The following is a 17995-nucleotide window of genomic DNA, read 5'->3' as shown; positions in this document are numbered from 1 at the left end:
TGCCTCTCTCGCACAGGACATTGCTGATCTCCAGCTCCATGGGCACCCCTACAATTAACACATTCTACTACTTTCCCCCATACTACAGTTGTTCCTCCTTTAAAAGTTGTGAGCTTATACCGCGGGACTTAGAGGTACCCAGCGTCATGGCTTCATTGCTCCAGACCACCGCAAGGGGGAGTTAGAGAACTCATTATGCTTTGGGTCCCAAGGTTTTTATATGATCAATCAAATCGAGTGGTTCCAATGATGAATTTGACGCAAGCCATCCGTTGCTGGTGACTTTCTTTGCAAAAATGGCTAACAAAACATTATGGTGGAAGCAAATGTAATTATAACGTCATAACGAATCAAGCAAAATAATTACAATTGAGAGAAATATGTTAATGTCGCTATTTAGCAAGTTAGCTGACTAGTGTTATGATATGAGTATGAAATTGGAATTTGTGTTGTTTGATGTTTTAGGGACTCCTGAGAAAACCAGCAAACCAGGCTGTCGTCCTGTGAAACAGTGGATGTAAAGAATCTAGATAGCTAAAGCATTTACTGCAAATTGAATGTACAATTGTGTAAGCTTGCAGTACTTATATTTGCCATGCAATGCAGCTGAAGTAACATAGCTAGCTAACTATTTATTTGCTTATTGTGTAGTGGAGGATAAAAATAAATGTATGCCTATGGATGTGCAGCTAGCTACAGTATGTAGCCGATCTGTGTATGGACTCTAAAACGTTGGGTATGAATATTAGTTCAGAACCTACCTATGAACCTCAGCTATCCTGGTTGTTGTATCGACTTCAAGTCTGAATGGCATAAATGAAGCCTATGGAATGAGTAGAATATAATAACTTTATTGTGCCAAGGATGCAACTCGTATATACAGTTGAAGTCGGAAGTTTACATACACTTAGATTGGAGTCATTAAAACTGGTTTTTCAACCAATCCACAAATTTCTTGTAAACAAACTATAGTTTTGGCAAGTCGGTTAGGGCATCTACTTTGTGCATGACACAAGTACATTTTCCAACAATTGCTTACAGTGAGGGAAAAAAGTATTTGATCCCCTGCTGATTTTGTACGTTTGTTCACTGACAAAGAAATGATCAGTCGATAATTATAATGGTAGGTTTATTTGAACAGTGAGAGACAGAATAACAACAAAAAAATCCAGAAAAACGCACGTCAAAAATGTTATAAAATGATTAGCATTTTTTTTTATTCTAACACGGTCAGTCATCATAATCATCAGGAGGTGAAATGCAAAACTGACCTTGGATCATTAACTCTGGGACTACTACATCTCTATCTATATTTCAATGTAAAGCATCTCTTTAATAATACTCTCACCTATGATCATGCTGTGCCCTCTGTGTCAGCCAGTTCAGATGCCAACATAGCTGATATAACCTAGAGGATTTAGGGAGAAGGGGGAGAGGGATGAAGTGAAGGAGAGAGACTGTTATTGAGAAAATAAGGTAGTTAAAGAGACTGTGTTCAACAGGAATCTGTGTGTGTGTAGTCTCACCTGGTGGCTACAGAGTACTTTATGCTGAAAAACAGACACATGAGGACAAACAATAGAAGATAATGTCACTATTAGACTTTTACATTACCAGATCACAAATGAATACATAAATATCACTTGAAGTTTGATGATGAGTTCGTTCATCATTTGAATCAGTTGTGTAGTGCTAAGGCAACAGCTGGTGAGGTGTCAGGTTCGCCTCTGTACTTAAAGGGTGATTATTCCAACTCTCTGTGAAATGCTGCAGATCTGCCCGCAGACAAGGTAGGAACACATATACCACACAGAAGAGGTGGATAGAATTCGACAGGTCAAGGTAGCCTTCTTCCTCCAAACTGTGCAGCAAGTTGTAGTACTGACATGTCACAGCAATCCAAACATCTCTCCATAAGCGTTCCACTCTAACAGAGAGAAATAAATGATTTTGCGGCGGGGAGGAACCTAATATCTGTGGTCCTGTGGTCTTCCCCCATGAATAGTGAACACTGAGGTGGATCCGATGGTCATAGAAATGCAAGTTGTGTGTGCCTCTGTGAGTGGTTTCTGACTGTATGTGACGCAGACACCTATCTGAGTGTACCTGAAACATTTAAATATAGAGGACTATGTGTCTCACCACTTGGTTATTGCAAGGCTAACAAGGAGGATGCACAAGACATTCTCCAATTCTCCAAACACCCCATAGGGCCGACATCCCCGTTATTTGCAAGAGGAAGCGACGCAGGTACAGAGGACAAAGAGCCGGACGCCTGGTCAGGACAATACTACTCGCCAACGTGCAATCATTGGACAATAAATTAGACGAGGTACGATCACGAATATCCTACCAACGTGACATCAAAAACTGTAATATCCTATGTTTCAAAGAATCGTGGCTGAATGACAACATGGATATTCAGCTAGTGGGATATACGCTGCACCGGCAAGATAGAACAGCAGACGGGGGGGGGGGGGGGTCTGTGCATATTTGTAAACAACAGCTGGTGCATGAAATCTAAGGAAGTCTCTAGATTTTTCTCGCCTGAAGTAGAGTATATTGTGATAAATTGCAGGCCACACTACTTGCCTAGAGAGTTTTCGGCTATATATTTCGTGGCTGTTTATTTACAACCACAGACAGATGCTGGCACTAAGACCGCACTCATTCAGCTGCATAAGGAAATAAGCAAACAGGAAACCACTCACCCAGAGTGGCCGGAGACTTTAATGCAGGGACACTTAAATCAGTTATACCAAATTCATCAACATGTTAAATGTGCAACCAGAGGGCAAAAAATTCTAAAACCTGTACTCAACACACAGAGACGCGTACAAAGCTCTCTCTCACCCTCCATTTGGTAAATCCGACCACAACTCTATCCTCCTGATTCCTGCTTACAAGCAAAAATTAAAGCAGGAAGCACCAGTGACTCGGTCTATAAAAAAGTGGTCAGATGAAGCAGATGCTAAACTACAGGACTGTTTTGCCATCACAGACTGGAACACGTTCCGGGATTCTTCCGATGGCATTGGGGAGTACACCACATCAGTCACTGGCTTTATCAATAAGTGCATCGAGAACGTCGTCCCCACAGTGACTGTACGCACATACCCCAACCAGAAGCCATGGATTACAGGCAACATTCGCACTGAGCTAAAGGGTAGAGCTGCCGCTGTCAAGGTGCAGGACTATAACCCGGAAGCTTACAAGAAATCCTGTTATGCCCTGCGACGAACCATCAAGCAGGCAAAGCGTCAATACAGGGCTAAGATTGAATCAAACTACACCGGCTCCGACGCTCGTCTTATGTGGCATTACTTGCAAACTATTACAGACTACGAGCCTACCAGACGAGCTAAACCACTTCTATGCTCGCTTTGAGGCAAGCATCACTGAGGCATGCATGAGAGCATCAGCTGACCCGGACGACTGTGTGATCACGCTCTCCGTAGCCGATGTGAGTAAGACCTTTAAACAGGTCAACATACAGACGGATTACCAGGACGTGTGCTCCGGGCATGTGCTGACCAACTGGCAGGTGTCTTCACTGACATTTTCAACATGTCCCTGATTGAGTCTGTAATACCAACATGTTTTAAGCAGACCACCATATTCCCTGTGCCCAAGAACACAAAGGCAACCTGCCTAAATGACTGCAGACCCATAGCACTCACGTCCGTAGCCATGAAGTGCTTTGACATGTTAGTAATGGCTCACATCAACACCATTATCCCAGAAACCCTAGACCCACTCCAATTTGCATACCGCCAAAACAGATCCACAGATGATGCAATCTCTATTGCACTCCACACTGCCCTTTCCCACCTGGACAAAAGGAACACTTGTGTGAGAATTCTATTCATTGACTACAGTTCAGCGGTCAACACCATAGTACCCTCAAAGCTCATCACTAAGCTAAGGATCCTGGGACTAAACACCTCCCTCTGCAACTGGATCCTGGACTTCCTGACGGGCATACCCCAGGTGATGAGGGTAGGTAGCAACACATCTGCCACGCTGATCCTCAACACTGGAGCTCCCCAGGGGTGCGTGCTCAGTCCCCTCCTGTACTCCCTGTTCACCCACGACTGCATGGCCAGGCACGACTCCAACACCATCATTAAGTTTGCAGACGACACAACAGTGGTAGGCCTGATCACCGACAACGACGAGACAGCCTATAGGGAGGAGGTCAGAGGCCTGGCCGGGTGGTGCCAGAATAACAACCTATCCCTCAACATAACCAAGACTGAGCACGCCCCCATTCTCATCGACAGGGCTGTAGTGGAGCAGGTTGAGAGCTTCAAGTTCCTTGGTGTCCACATCAACAACAAACAAGAATGGTCCAAACACACCAAGACAGTCGTGAAGAGGGCAGGACAAAGCTTATTCCCCCTCAGGAAACTAAAAAGATTTGGCATGGGTCCTGAGATCCTCAAAAGGTTCTACAGCTGCAACATCGAGAGCATCCTGACTGGTTGCATCACTGCCTGGTACGGAAATTGCTCAGGCTCTGTCCGCAAGGCACTACAGAGGGTAGTGCGTATGGCCCAGTACATCTCTGGGGCTAAGCTGGCTGCCATCTAGGACCTCTACACCAGGCGGGTCTAGGACAAAAAGGCTTCTCAACAGTTTTCACCCCCAAGACATAAGACTCCTGAACAGGTAATCAAATGGCTACCCGGACTATTTGCATTGTGTGCCCCCCCCCCCCCCCCCCCCCCCTCAACCCCTCTTTCTACGCTGCTGCTACTCTCTGTTTATCATATATGCATAGTCACTTTAACTATACATTCATGCACATACTACCGCAATTGGGCCGACCAACCAGTGCTCCCGCTCATTGGCTAACCGGGCTATCTGCATTGTGTCCTGCCACCCACCACCCGCCAAACCCTCTGTTACGCTACTGCTACTCTCTGTTCATCATATATGCATAGTCACGTTAACCATATCTACATGTACATACTACCTCAATCAGCCTGACTAACCGGTGTCTGTATATAGCCTCGCTACTGTATATAGCCTGTCTTTTTACTGTTGTTTTATTTCTTTACTTACCTATTATTCACCTAATACCTTTTTGTACTATTGGTTAGACCCTGTAAGTAAGCATTTCACTGTAAGGTCTACACCTCTGGTGGTCAGACTAGCACTAACGTGCCATAGAATGCTGCAGCAGCCCGCAAGGTGGGCTGCAGTATGACGAAACTTTAAAAGGAGGAACCACTGTACACATTCCTTTGTTGTCACGTCCTGGCCAGTATATAAGGTTAATTGTTTTGTAGTTTGGTCAGGGCGTGGCAGGGGGTATTTGTTTTATGTGGTTCGGGGTGGTGTGTTTTGTGTAAAGGGTGTTTGATTTAGTAATTCCGGGTTTTGGTTTATGTTCAGTAATTCTATGGTTAGTCTAGGTTGTGTGTTTCTATGTTTGGTTGATTGGGGTTGGGACTCTCAGTTGAAGGCAGGTGTTGTCTATCTGCCTTTGATTGAGAGTTCCATATATTAGGGTGTGTTTGTATGTGTGATTTGTGGGTGATTATTCTGTGTATAGTCTTGTGCCTTACCAGACTGTTTATTTGTCGAGTGTTCGTTTTTTGTTATTTTTGTATGTTCATTTTTGAGATTAATTAAAAATCAAGATGAGCATTCACGTACCTGCTGCGTATTGGTCCTCCATTTCTACCGACAACAACCGTGACATTTGTCTCATGCCCTTCTGCACATTTCTCACACCTTGGACCCTCCCTCCTACACACTGCTGCCACATACCCATAAGCTTGACACCTGTAACATCGTAATGTTTTCGGCACATACGCTTGTACAGGATAACTTATAAATCCTAACTTCACTTTGTCGGGCAAAGACTCAACTCTTCTGTTTCCCCACTCCCGCCACCCTGTCTGCGTTGCATCAAACGACGAGCATCACATACACCGGGAATCTTTCCCCTCAGCTGGTCAACTTTTATATTTACTGCTACCCCAGTTATCACTCCTTTCATTGGTGCCCTTTTCTTGAGAACGAAACAATTCACTTTTCTTGCCCCCATTCGTTTTACTCAGAGCACATTCTCCCTCTGCCCAACAGAAACACAAACAATTATCACTAGACCACTTCTGGTTACCCTCACCGATTCCACATGACCCAACTCTTTTTTCACCCACCGTGAAACCACAAATGGATCAGCCAAAGGCAAGAGTTCACTTTTTCCATAAACTTTACTCCTACTGTCATACACTCTTCTTTTTCCTGATCCTTGGTGCATACCTAGGTCTCCGATAACTTCAGCACACCTACCACCTCCGATACACCCTCATTCACTGCCATTTCTCCTCCTGTCTTCAGCTCCCTCTGCTTACACTTTCCACCATTCTTCTTTAACAAACCATCTCCCCCTTTTCCACCATTTTTATCTGACTCAAGCTCACCCTCTTCTTCCCTCTCTCTCTTTGACCTCTTCTCACTCTCTTTTTCCCTCCATTCCTCCTCCGTTTTCCAAGTATAAATCTCCTTATGATAATACTGCTGCCCCACTCCTGACACCCATCTTGTTCTTGTTTTCTCTAGGGACTCCATTTCCCTTGCCCCGTGTACACTAGCTTCCCATTCATTTTCAATGGAAGGAAAGCGGTGAGAAGCGGAGAGGGCGTGGGACCTTTGGGCGGTGCAAACGTGGCGTGTAGCAAGCGGTAAATTGCTGTGTGCTGCTAAGGCCGCCAATTGTAACTCCTTTGTGGGCGTGCTGGCAGCATATAGCAGCATTTGTATGTAGGCCTGGTTATTACATCGGTAAATAGTAATATGCTCTAAAACACTCTGGTGACAAACAAACTTTGCTGCCCTGATCACAATTGTCCACATGACTGGGAGAACTTATTCAAGTAAGTAAATACATTTTGAAAATGTAAAGAAACTATGTGTTATTAGCTAACTAGCTACAGTGCAGGCTAACTCAAATGAGCTGCTAAATGAGCTAGCTAGTTGGCTAGCTAGCCATCTAGCCAACTTTACATACTGTATAGATAGCTGGCTAAGTAGTTAAATATCACCAGCTAACTAACTTCATATTAGTTAGCTATATTGATATATTTATCACTGTAAAAAACAAACTCCAAATGCATTTGTAGGTAGCTAGCTAACAGCCATGGAGGAGGGTGAAAGGATAATGTTAGCAGCTCCAACTGTCAAAGTGAGAGAGTAGGCTATTCTGGATAGGGGAGTAACTTTTGCGTAGTTCCAGTCCCTAGAAGTGAGGACCGAGATAATAGTAACATAATATTCAGTGCAGTGTAATTTGAGTATAATGAAGTCTGTTTCTTGTGAGGTTTTCTGTCCTCAGATAAAGAGAGCTATGAAAGCCTGTCTACAGATGAAGAGGTCCCAATGAAGAGCAGTGGTTCTCAGTCCTGGGGACTCAAAGGGGTGCACATTTTAGTTTTTGCCTTAGCACTGCACAGCTGATTCAAATGATCAACTCATCATCAAGCTTCAAGTGATACTTATGTATTCATTTGTGATGCTATCCTTGATATGATCCTGTTATTGACACATGCTGCACATGCACGTGTGTGCACATGCATCTATCAATCCAATGTTATCATGATTTGTTATAAGGGATATTATACTTTAGTAATCCACAATTACCTGGTGATGTAAAGGTCTAATAATGACACTATCTTCCATATTCCTATAGATTCCTTGTAACTGGAGATTCTTTCAAAACGATTGGCTACAGTTACTGTGTAGGGCACTGCAAGGTTGGGTGACCAGGGCCATCTGGGACTGCCTCCTGGAGGAATTCAGGCGTGTGAAGGCTACTTGTGTCCTGTATAACTTCATGAGGATGGACATGAGGAACAGGATGGGATCTGCAGCTCGCCGCTGTGTGCCAGAGGAGAAAGTCTGGTGCTCAGCAGGATGTGTCAAGGATGGGGTCCAACAACACAGCAAGAGAGGCAATCTGTGTGCGTGAGATCTTCACCTCCTACTTCTTCGAAGAGGGTGCTGTTCCCTGGCAACACCTTAGACTACACTATGCACAACCAAAGGCTCTTTTAAGAGCCATCCACATTGCAATTAGAGTATTCTTCCATTTACTTAGCCATGTCAACTGCAGTTATTAAATTCCCAGTAACTCTCCCTTTTGATTTCTACTTCTCAGGTGAGGGTGCTGTTTAGGTAAGGGTGTGATGCCTGCACAAAAACAAAACAGGCTATTTTAAACAATTAGACACCCTATAACCCACACCTACACACTCATGTATCAATGTGATTGATGGATTGTGTTGTGCAGTAAGCAGGCTAAGGTGTATAACGGTGGCTACTTCCCCCTTCAAAGAATAGGCAAGAGGGCCAACCATGGAGAATAGTAAAACACTTCATTATTTCTATAACTATGCTATATTGTTTGTCCTTGTGTGTCTGTGCATGTATTTCAGTATAAAGTACTCTCCAGCCACTTAGTGTGGACACCAGGTGAGGCCACACACACAGATTCCTGTTGAACACTGTCTCTTTAACAATCTTTTTTTGCTCAATAACAGTCTCTCTCCTTCACTTCATCCCTCTCTCCCCTTCTCCCTAAATCCTCTAGGTTATCAGCTGTGTCGGTGAATCCCTCCCGCATCTGAACTGGCTACATAGAGGGCACAGCATGATCAGAGGTGAGAGGTCACTTGGTCAGGCCAACAGGAAGTATTATTAAAGAGATGCTTTACATTGAAATACAGATAGAAATGCAGTAGTCCCAGAGTTAATGATCCAAGGTCAGTTTTGCATTTCATCTCCTGATTATGATGACTGACAGTGTTAATTTTTTTTAAACACAAGGCTTAAACATGCTCTCTCTCTCTCTCCATCTGTCTCTTGTCTGCAGGAATGTTTTGATGTAAGAGAGGATGCTAACCCCCAGTCCCGTCATCGCCACCTTACCCGTTCTTAAGATAACCTTCGGGCTGACTAGAGAAACTATTATGTAACTGTGATGAACTGAGAGAATATTAGGGTAGCACTGTGACTCATTAATCATATGCTGCCTTCCCTGCTCCTCTGTTCTTTCCCTTTCTGTCTTTTACACCTCTCTCGCCACCTCTTTCTTTCTCTGTTTTTATAATGCACAACAGCTGTGCATTGAAGTAAAGATTGAACTTGCATTTATAATATATTACAATTATAATATTTATAATGCATGTATTTATAACACTTGGATAATGAACTTCTTTCAATAAAGCGTTTCACATTCTCTACTGGTTGAAATTAAGTCTCATTTGATGAAATACTACACCTATCCTGTGTTTATCAGATCAATGCATATGAAGGAAATTAGATATTGAGATGAATGTGTTTTGAGTATTTACATGATGCATAGGAAGTGTAGTGTACTGTTTCTTAAATTCTATTTCTGTATATATAAATTACAAATCAGCCTTTAACTAGTTAAATCATGTTTCTAGTCTATTGCATAGTTACAATGTGTAACCATTGATGTCCCAGGACCAAAATTGGTAAATGTAATAGATACATGCAGACACAGCATAATTCCAAGACTGGAATTTGATACTCCTGGTATTGGATATGACTGAAAAAGAATCTCAAAGACATTCATACCTGAACTGCAATTTTATTTGCCAAGGTAGAGTACATAATCAGTAAATATATTAAATGTACAGGTTTCAATGTGGGGATCCCGTGCATGGTAATATCTACATGTATATATGACTTGCATCCTTGGCACAAAGTTATATTATATTCTACTCAACCATAGGCTTAATTAATGTCCTTCAGACTGTTTTAAGGTTGATACAACTGGCTATGATAGCTGAGGTTCATAGTTAGGTTCTGAACTAATATGTATACCAAATGTTTTAGGGTCCATACACAGATCGGCTACATAGCTAGCTACACATCCATTGGCATACAGGTATTTTTATCCTCCACTGCACAATAAGCAAGAAAATAGTTAGCTAGCTACGTTATTTCATCTATCTGCAATGCATGGCAAATATCAGCAAGGAAAGCTTACAAAATTGTACATTACATTTGCAGTAAATGCTTTAGCTAGCTAGATTCTTTACATCCACTGTTTCACAAGACGACCGCCTGGTTTGCTGGTTGTTTCAGGACTCCCTAAACCATTAAACAACCCAAGGCTGGAGACTTTCTTCAGCAAAGATGGCTGACAAAAATACTAGGATGGAAGTAAATGTAAGTGATTATAACGTCATAACGAATCATGCAAAAAAAGAACAGTTAAGAGGAATATGTTAGTTAATGTAGAGACAAACAATTATGCATATTTTTTTATCATCAAGTCAGTTTACAAAAATCGCGATTTAGCAAGCTAGCTGACTAGCTAACATTAGCCAGCTAGCTGGCTAGCTTTATGGGTGTTGTGACATGAGTATGAAACTGTAATTCTGGTTGTTTAGTCATTTAGGGCAGGGGTGCCCAACCAGTCGATCTACTGGTTGATCGCTGAGTGCTTGCCAGTTGATTGTGAGATGATTATACATCTACTAAAATTCAGCCACACAAATCAATGCCTATAATCTCTGTCTGTTTTAACGTTTGACAGTGCTCCATTCACAGCAATGTCTGAAAAGTCACGTGATTTACATAAACTATGACCAGTCCCTGCCCACTTATTGACGTATGCCTAGTTAGCGCGGTCAGATGCCGCCCGCCAACTCCAAGTCGAAGTCATCGTGATGCCAGGCAGGTAGCTAGCTAACTTTGTAGTCAGATTCGTTCTTAAGTTGTGTGGTCGACAGCAGAAATAATGAGTGAAGGGAAGGATACAAAAAAACTGAAAACGAATCATTTCCACAAGGAGGATAATTTTATCATGTCAAACTCAAAATGTGTGTACCTCATCTGCCATAATAGCATCGCTATCCCAAAGAAAGGTAACATAGAACGACATTTTAAAACCACACACAAAACCCAGGAAAGAGATTTACCAGAAAAGACTGAATTACAAAGAAGGAAGGTACAAGAATTTAAAAATCAACTGGCAGCGCAGCAGTCAATTTTCACAAGGCCTGTGACCAAAGGGAAGGCGGCAACCATAGCATCTTATCGTTTGAGTCACTTTCTTGCTAAGCATAAAAATATGTTCAAAGAGGGGGAGATGATCAAGGAAGTAGTTATTGAGGCTGCAGACTTGCTGTTTGGGGATTTTAAGAATAAGACTGAAATTATGGCTGCCATCAATGACATTCAGTTGTCCAGAAATACGGTGACAAGAAGACGTGAGGGAATAGCGGAGAACCTCGAGGATCAACTGAAGAAGGATATTGACAACTGCGAGTGTTATTCCATCCAGTTTGACGAGTCCACAGATATAGTAGATGTGGCACAGTTATGCATTTTCATCAGAATGGTATTTGACAGTGTGAGTAGAAAGCAGGAACTACTCGCCATTTTGCCACTGAAAGGACATACAAGGGGCGAATATATTTTTTAAGCTGTTATGGAGTTTGCTAACAAATTACAACTTTTGTAAACTTATCTCCATTACTACCGATGGGGCACCCGCTATGATAGGCCGCATTAGTGGGTTCGTTGCATTGTGCAAATGGGATGATTCTTTCCCGGACTTTCTTTTTTCACTGCGTAATTGATCAGCAAGCTTTGTGCAGGAAGATGTTATACATGAAAGAGTTGATGGATGTTGCGATGAAGATTGTGTGTTCTATTGAAGCAAGAAGCCTACAGCAGAGGCTATTTCACGCTCACTTAGAAGAGACTGAAGCGGAGCACACAGACCTGCTGCTGCACACGGATGTGCGGTGGCTGAGCAGAGGTACATTTTTACCTAAAAATGTACCTCTGCTCAGCCCCCGCACATCCGTGTGCAGCAGCAGGTCTGTGTGCTCCGCTTCAGTCTCTTCTAAGTGAGCCTGAAATCAAGGAGTTTCTCAAGGTCTCCAAACATGCAGAATATGCACAGCTAGAGGAAACACAGTGGGTCCTGGTTTTAGCTTTTCTCACTGACCTAACTTACATGCTTAATGAATTGAATGTAGAGCTACAAGGAAAAGGCAAACATGTAATGGGCATGATCAGCTCTGTGAACACTTAAATGCTAACTACAACTGCTTACAAGAAACCTGCAGAGTAAGGACCTGCACTTCTTTCAATACATGCATTCAGAACATGAACGTCAGGGCAAGGATACAGCACAGCTTGAAGTGCACCTTACGTGGAGCAAGTTTATATGTGCTTTCCGTTTGGCACAGATATAAATGTGGATGTCATTGCCTACAAAATGGGATCACTTTTTCAGTTGGACACAACTATAGCAGCAACTGAAATTCTCACCCTTCAAAATGACATTCAGCTGAAATCCAGAGCAACCACTGAGATGAAGGAAGAGTTCTCAGAAATACTGCTAGAGGAGAAGTATCCCAACATAAGAAGATGTGCTCTCAACTTATCAGCCATTTTTGGATCAACCTACCTCTGAGTCTGCATTTTCTCACATGAAGATAATAAAGTCCAAGTACAGATCTACTAGACTGATGACCACCTTGTGGCCTGCATGAGACTTGCAACAAGCTGCTACAGCCCTGACTATGAAAAACTACATGCCTCCACCCAATGCCAAAAGTCACACTAAGGTAGGAAATGAAATGAGTTGCACTTATTTGTGTTAAGCATGTTATTGGTCCACATTATATTTATTTTTATTTGTTTTATTTAACCTTTATTTAACTAGGCAAGTCAGTTAAGAACAAATTATTTACAATATATTTGGGTATCAAATAGGTATCATAGCGGCAGGTTGTCACGTTCTGACCAGTAAAGGGGTTATTTGTTATTTTAGTTTGGTCAGGACGTGGCAGGGGGGTATTTGTTTTATGTGGTTTGGGGTTTGTTAGTATATGTGTTTATGTAGAAGGGTGTTTGGTTAGAGTATTCCGGGGTTTTTGGGTTATGTTCTATATTTCGTATTTCTATGCTCTGTCTATGTTGTGTATTTCTTTGTTGGCCTGGTATGGCTCTCAATCAGGAACAGCTGTACATCGTTGTTGCTGATTGAGAGTCATACTTAGGTAGCCTGTTTTCACCTGTCCCTTTGTGGGAAGTTGTTGTTGCATAGCTGTGTGTTTAGCCTGCAATCATGTTCGAGCAATTGTTTTGTTTGTTCAGTGTTAAATAAAGTCACTATGAGCACTCAAGCCGCTGCGCCTTGGTCCACTACGTGCTTACGTACGACGACTGTTACACAGGTCCATACTCTGTGGTGGGTTGCGTTTTATACTTGTGTTGGTTGGTTTAGATTTAGAGACTGGTAGATCTCATCAGGCTGGCAAATGAAAAAGTAGATCTCATGTCAAAGAAGGTTGGGCACGCCTATTTTAGGGACTCCTGAAACAACCAGCAAACCCGGCGGTCGTCTTGTGAAACAGTGGATGTAAAGAATCTAGCTAGCTAAAGCATTTACTGCAAATTGAATGTGCAATTTTGTAAACTTGCCTTGCTGATATTTGCCATGCAATGCAGATTAAGTAACTTAGCTAGCTAACTATTTTCTTGCTTATTGTGCAGTGGAGGATAAAAATACCTGTATGCCAATGGATGTGTAGCTAGCTATGTAGCCGATCTGTGTATGGACCCTAAAACATTCGGTATATACACTGCTCAAAAAAATAAAGGGAACACTTAAACAACACATCCTAGATCTGAATGAAAGAAATAATCTTATTAAATACTTTTTTCTTTACATAGTTGAATGTGCTGACAACAAAAATCACAAAAATAATCAATGGAAATCCAATTTATCAACCCATGGAGGTCTGGATTTGGAGTCACACTCAAAATTAAAGTGGAAAACCAGGGCCAACCGCACCAGCATATGGTCTCACAAGGGGTCTGAGGATCTCATCTCGGTACCTAATGGCAGTCAGGCTACCTCTGGCGAGCACATGGAGGGCTGTGCGGCCCCCCAAAGAAATGCCACCCCACACCATGACTGACCCACCGCCAAACCGGTCGTGCTGGAGGATGTTGCAGGCAGCAGAACGTTCTCCACGGCATCTCCAGACTCTGTCACGTCTGTCACATGCTCAGTGTGAACCTGCTTTCATCTGTGAAGAGCACAGGGCGCCAGTGGCGAATTTTCCAATCTTGGTGTTCTCTGGCAAATGCCAAACGTCCTGCACGGTGTTGGGCTGTAAGCACAACCCCCACCTGTGGACGTCGGGCCCTCATACCACCCTCATGGAGTCTGTTTCTGACCGTATGAGCAGACACGTGCACATTTGTGGCCTGCTGGAGGTCATTTTGCATGGCTCTGGCAGTGCTCCTCCTGCTCCTCCTTGCACAAAGGCGGAGTTAGCGGTCCTGCTGCTGGGTTGTTGCCCTCCTACGGCCTCCTCCACGTCTCCTGATGTACTGGCCTGTCTCCTGGTAGCGCCTCCATGCTCTGGACACTACGCTGACAGACACAGCAAACCTTCTTGCCACAGCTTGCATTGATGTGCCATCCTGGATGAGCTGCACTACCTGAGCCACTTGTATTGGTTGTAGACTCCGTCTCATGCTACCACTAGAGTGAAAGCACCGCCAGCATTCAAAAGTGACCAAAACATCAGCCAGGAAGCATAGGAACTGAGAAGTGGTCTGTGGTCTCCACCTGCAGAACCACTCCTTTATTGGGGGTGTCTTGCTTATTGCCTATAATTTCCACCTGTTGTATATTCCATTTGCACAACAGCATGTGAAATTTATTGTCAATCAGTGTTGCTTCCTAAGTGGACAGTTTGATTTCACAGAAGTGTGATTGACTTGGAGTTACATTGTGTTGTTTAAGTGTTCCCTTTATTTTTTTGAGCAGTATATATTAGTTCAGAACCTAGCTATGAACATCAGCTACCATAGCCAGTTGTGTCAACTTCAAAACAGTCTGAATTACATTAATGAAACCTATGGTTGAGTATAATATAACTTTGTGCCAAGGATGCAAGTCATATACATGTAGTTATTATGCATGGGATCCCCACATTGTAGCCTGTACATTTAATACATTCACTGATCATGTATTCTACCTTGGCAAATAAAGGTGCAGTTTAGGTATGAATATCTGAGATTATTTTTCAGTCATATCCAATACCAGGAGTATCAAATTCCAGTCTTTGAATTATGCTGTGTCTGCATGTATGTATTAGAATTATACACTTCAACAGTGTTTACCAATTTTGGTCCTGGGACATCAATGGTTACACATTGTAACTATGCAATCTACTAGAAACATGATTTAACTAGTTGAAGGCTGATTTGTAATGCATATATACAGAAATAGAATTTAAGACATAGTACAAATCAAATCAAATAAAATTGTATTGGTCACATACACATGGTTAGCAGATGTTTGTGCTTCTAGTTCTGACAGTGCAGTAATATCTAACAATTCCACAACAACTACCTTATATACAGTTGAAGTCTGAAGTTTACATACACCTAAGCCAAATTCATTTAAACTCAGTTTTTCACAATTCCTGACATTTAATCCTTGTAAAAATTCCCTGTTTTAGGCCAGTTAGGATCACCACTTTATTTTAAGAATGTGAAATGTCAGAATAATAATTGAGATAATGATTTATTTCAGCTTTTATTTCTTTCATCACATTCTCAGTGGGTCGGAAGTTTACATACACTCAATTAGTATTTGGTAGCATTGCCTTTACATTGTTTAACTTGGGTCAAACGTGTCGGGTAGCCTTCCATAAGCTTCCCACAATAAGTTGGGTGAATTGTGGACCATTCCTCCTGACAAAACTGGTGTAGCTGAGTTAGGTTTGTAGGCCTCCTTGCTCGCACACACTTTTTCAGTTCTGCCCACACATTTTCTATAGGATTGAGGTCAGGGCTTTGATGGTCACTCCAATACCTTGACTTTGTTGTCCTTAAGCCATTTTGCCACAACTTTGGAAGCATGCTTGGGGTCATTGTCCATTTGGAAGACACATTTGTGACCAAGCTTTAACTTCCTGACTGATGTCTTGAGATGTTTCTTCAATATATCCACATCATTTTACTTCCTCATGATGCCATCTATTTTGTGAAGGTCACCAGGCCCTCCTGCAGCAAAGCACCCCCACAACATGATGCTACCACCCCCGTGCTTCACGGTTGGGATGGTGTTCTTGCAAGCCTCCCCCTTTTTCCTCCAAACATAACGATGGTCATTATGGCCAAACAGTTCTATTTGTGTTTCATCAGACCAGAGAACATTTCTCCAAAAAGTACGATATTTGTCCCCATGTGCAGTTGCAAACCGTAGTCTGGCTTTTGTATGGTGGTTTTGGAGCAGTGGCTTCTTCCTTGCTGAGCGGCCTTTCAGGTTACATCGATATAGGACTCGTTTTACTGTGGATACTTTTGTACCCGTTTCCTCCAGCATCTTTACAAGGTCCTTTGCTGTTGTCCTGCGATTGAGTTGTACTTTTCGCACAAAAAGGTCCCATGGTGTTTATTCTTGTGTACCATTCTTTGTACAGATGAACGTGGTACCTTCAGGCATTTGGAAATTGCTTCCAAGGATGAACCAGACTTGTGGAGGTCTTGGCTGATTTTTTGGTATTTTCCCATGATGTCAAGCAAAGCGCATTGAGCTTGAATGTAGGCCTTGAAATACATCCACAGGTACACCTCCAATTGACTCAAATGATGTAAATTGGAGGTGTACCGTTGGATAAATAAATCATCAGAAGCTTCTGAAGCCATGACAACATTTTCTGGAATTTTCCAAGCTGTTTAGAGGCACAGTCAACTTAGTGTATGTAAACTTCTGACCCACTGGAATTGTGATACATTGAATTGTAAGTGAAATAATCTGTAAACAATTATTGGAAAAATTACTTGTGTCATGCACAAAGTAGAGGTCCTAACCGACTTGCCAGAACTATAGTTTGTTAACCTGTTGGGGCTAAGGGGCAGTATTTGCACGGCCGGATAGAAAAACGTACCCGATTTAAATCTGGTTACTACTCCTGCCCAGTAACTAGAATATGCATGTAATTATTGGCTTTAGATAGAAAACACCCTAAAGTTTCTAAAACTGTTTGAATGGTGTCTGAGTATACCAGAACTCATTTGGCAGGCCAAAACCTGAGAAGATTCCTTACAGGAAGTGGCCTGTCTGACCATTTCTTGCCCTCCTTGATCATCTCTAACAAATACAGGGGATCTCTGGCATGACACTTCCTACGGCTCCCATGGGCTCTCAGAAGGCGGGAAAAAGCTGAACGATGTAATTCCATCCCCAGGCTGAAACACATTAGCGCGTTTGGCAAGTGCTCTATCAGAGGGCCATTAGACTGAGGCTCGTGCATGAGGGGATAGCATGATTTTACTTTCACTCTCTTTGTAATAAAAAAAACGATTTCCCGGTCGGAATATTATCGCTTTTTTACGAGAAAAATGGCATACAAATTGATTTTAAACAGCGGTTGACATGCTTCGAAGTACGGTAATGGAATATTTAGAATTTTTTTGTTTGAAATGCGCCGTGCTCGTAACCCTTTCGGATAGTGTCTGAACGCACGAACAAAACGCCGCTATTTGGATATAACAATGGATTATTTGGGACCAAACCAACATTTGTTATTGAAGTAGAAGTCCTGGGAGTGCATTCTGACGAAGACAGCAAAGGTAAAAACATTTTTCTTATAGTAAATCTGACTTTGGCGAATGCTAAACTTGCTGGGTGTCTAAATAGCTAGCCCTGTGATGCCGGGCTATCTACTTAGAATATGGCAAAATGTGCTTTCACCGAAAAGCTATTTTAAAATCGGACATATCGAGTGCATAGAGGAGTTCTGTATCTATAATTCTTAAAATAATTGTTATGTTTTTTGTGAACGTTTATCGTGAGTAATTTAGTAAATTCAACGGCAGTGTTCGGTGGGAATGCTAGTCACATGCTAGTCACATGCTAATGTAAAAAGCTGTTTTTTGATATAAATATGAACTTGATTGAACA

At 42.3% G+C, this 17995-nt stretch overlaps 1 long non-coding RNA gene across 1 annotated transcript; it reads left to right on the top strand.

Annotated features, from left to right (window-relative positions):
- Positions 1-6648: 6648 nt before the first annotated feature.
- Positions 6649-9254, top strand: LOC145864204 (uncharacterized). The gene is made up of 5 exons (XR_014382785.1): positions 6649-6890; positions 7334-7431; positions 7703-7973; positions 8603-8672; positions 8885-9254. It is a non-coding gene; the product is annotated as an uncharacterized LOC145864204 (long non-coding RNA).
- The last annotated feature ends 8741 nt before the right edge of the window (positions 9255-17995 follow it).

This window comes from Salmo salar, chromosome 26 (assembly GCF_965601325.2).
Source record: "Salmo salar chromosome 26, fSalSal1, whole genome shotgun sequence".
Taxonomy (NCBI): domain Eukaryota; kingdom Metazoa; phylum Chordata; class Actinopteri; order Salmoniformes; family Salmonidae; genus Salmo; species Salmo salar.
The sequence above is the reverse complement of the archived record's forward strand: the minus strand, read 5'-3'. Positions and strand labels throughout refer to the sequence as shown.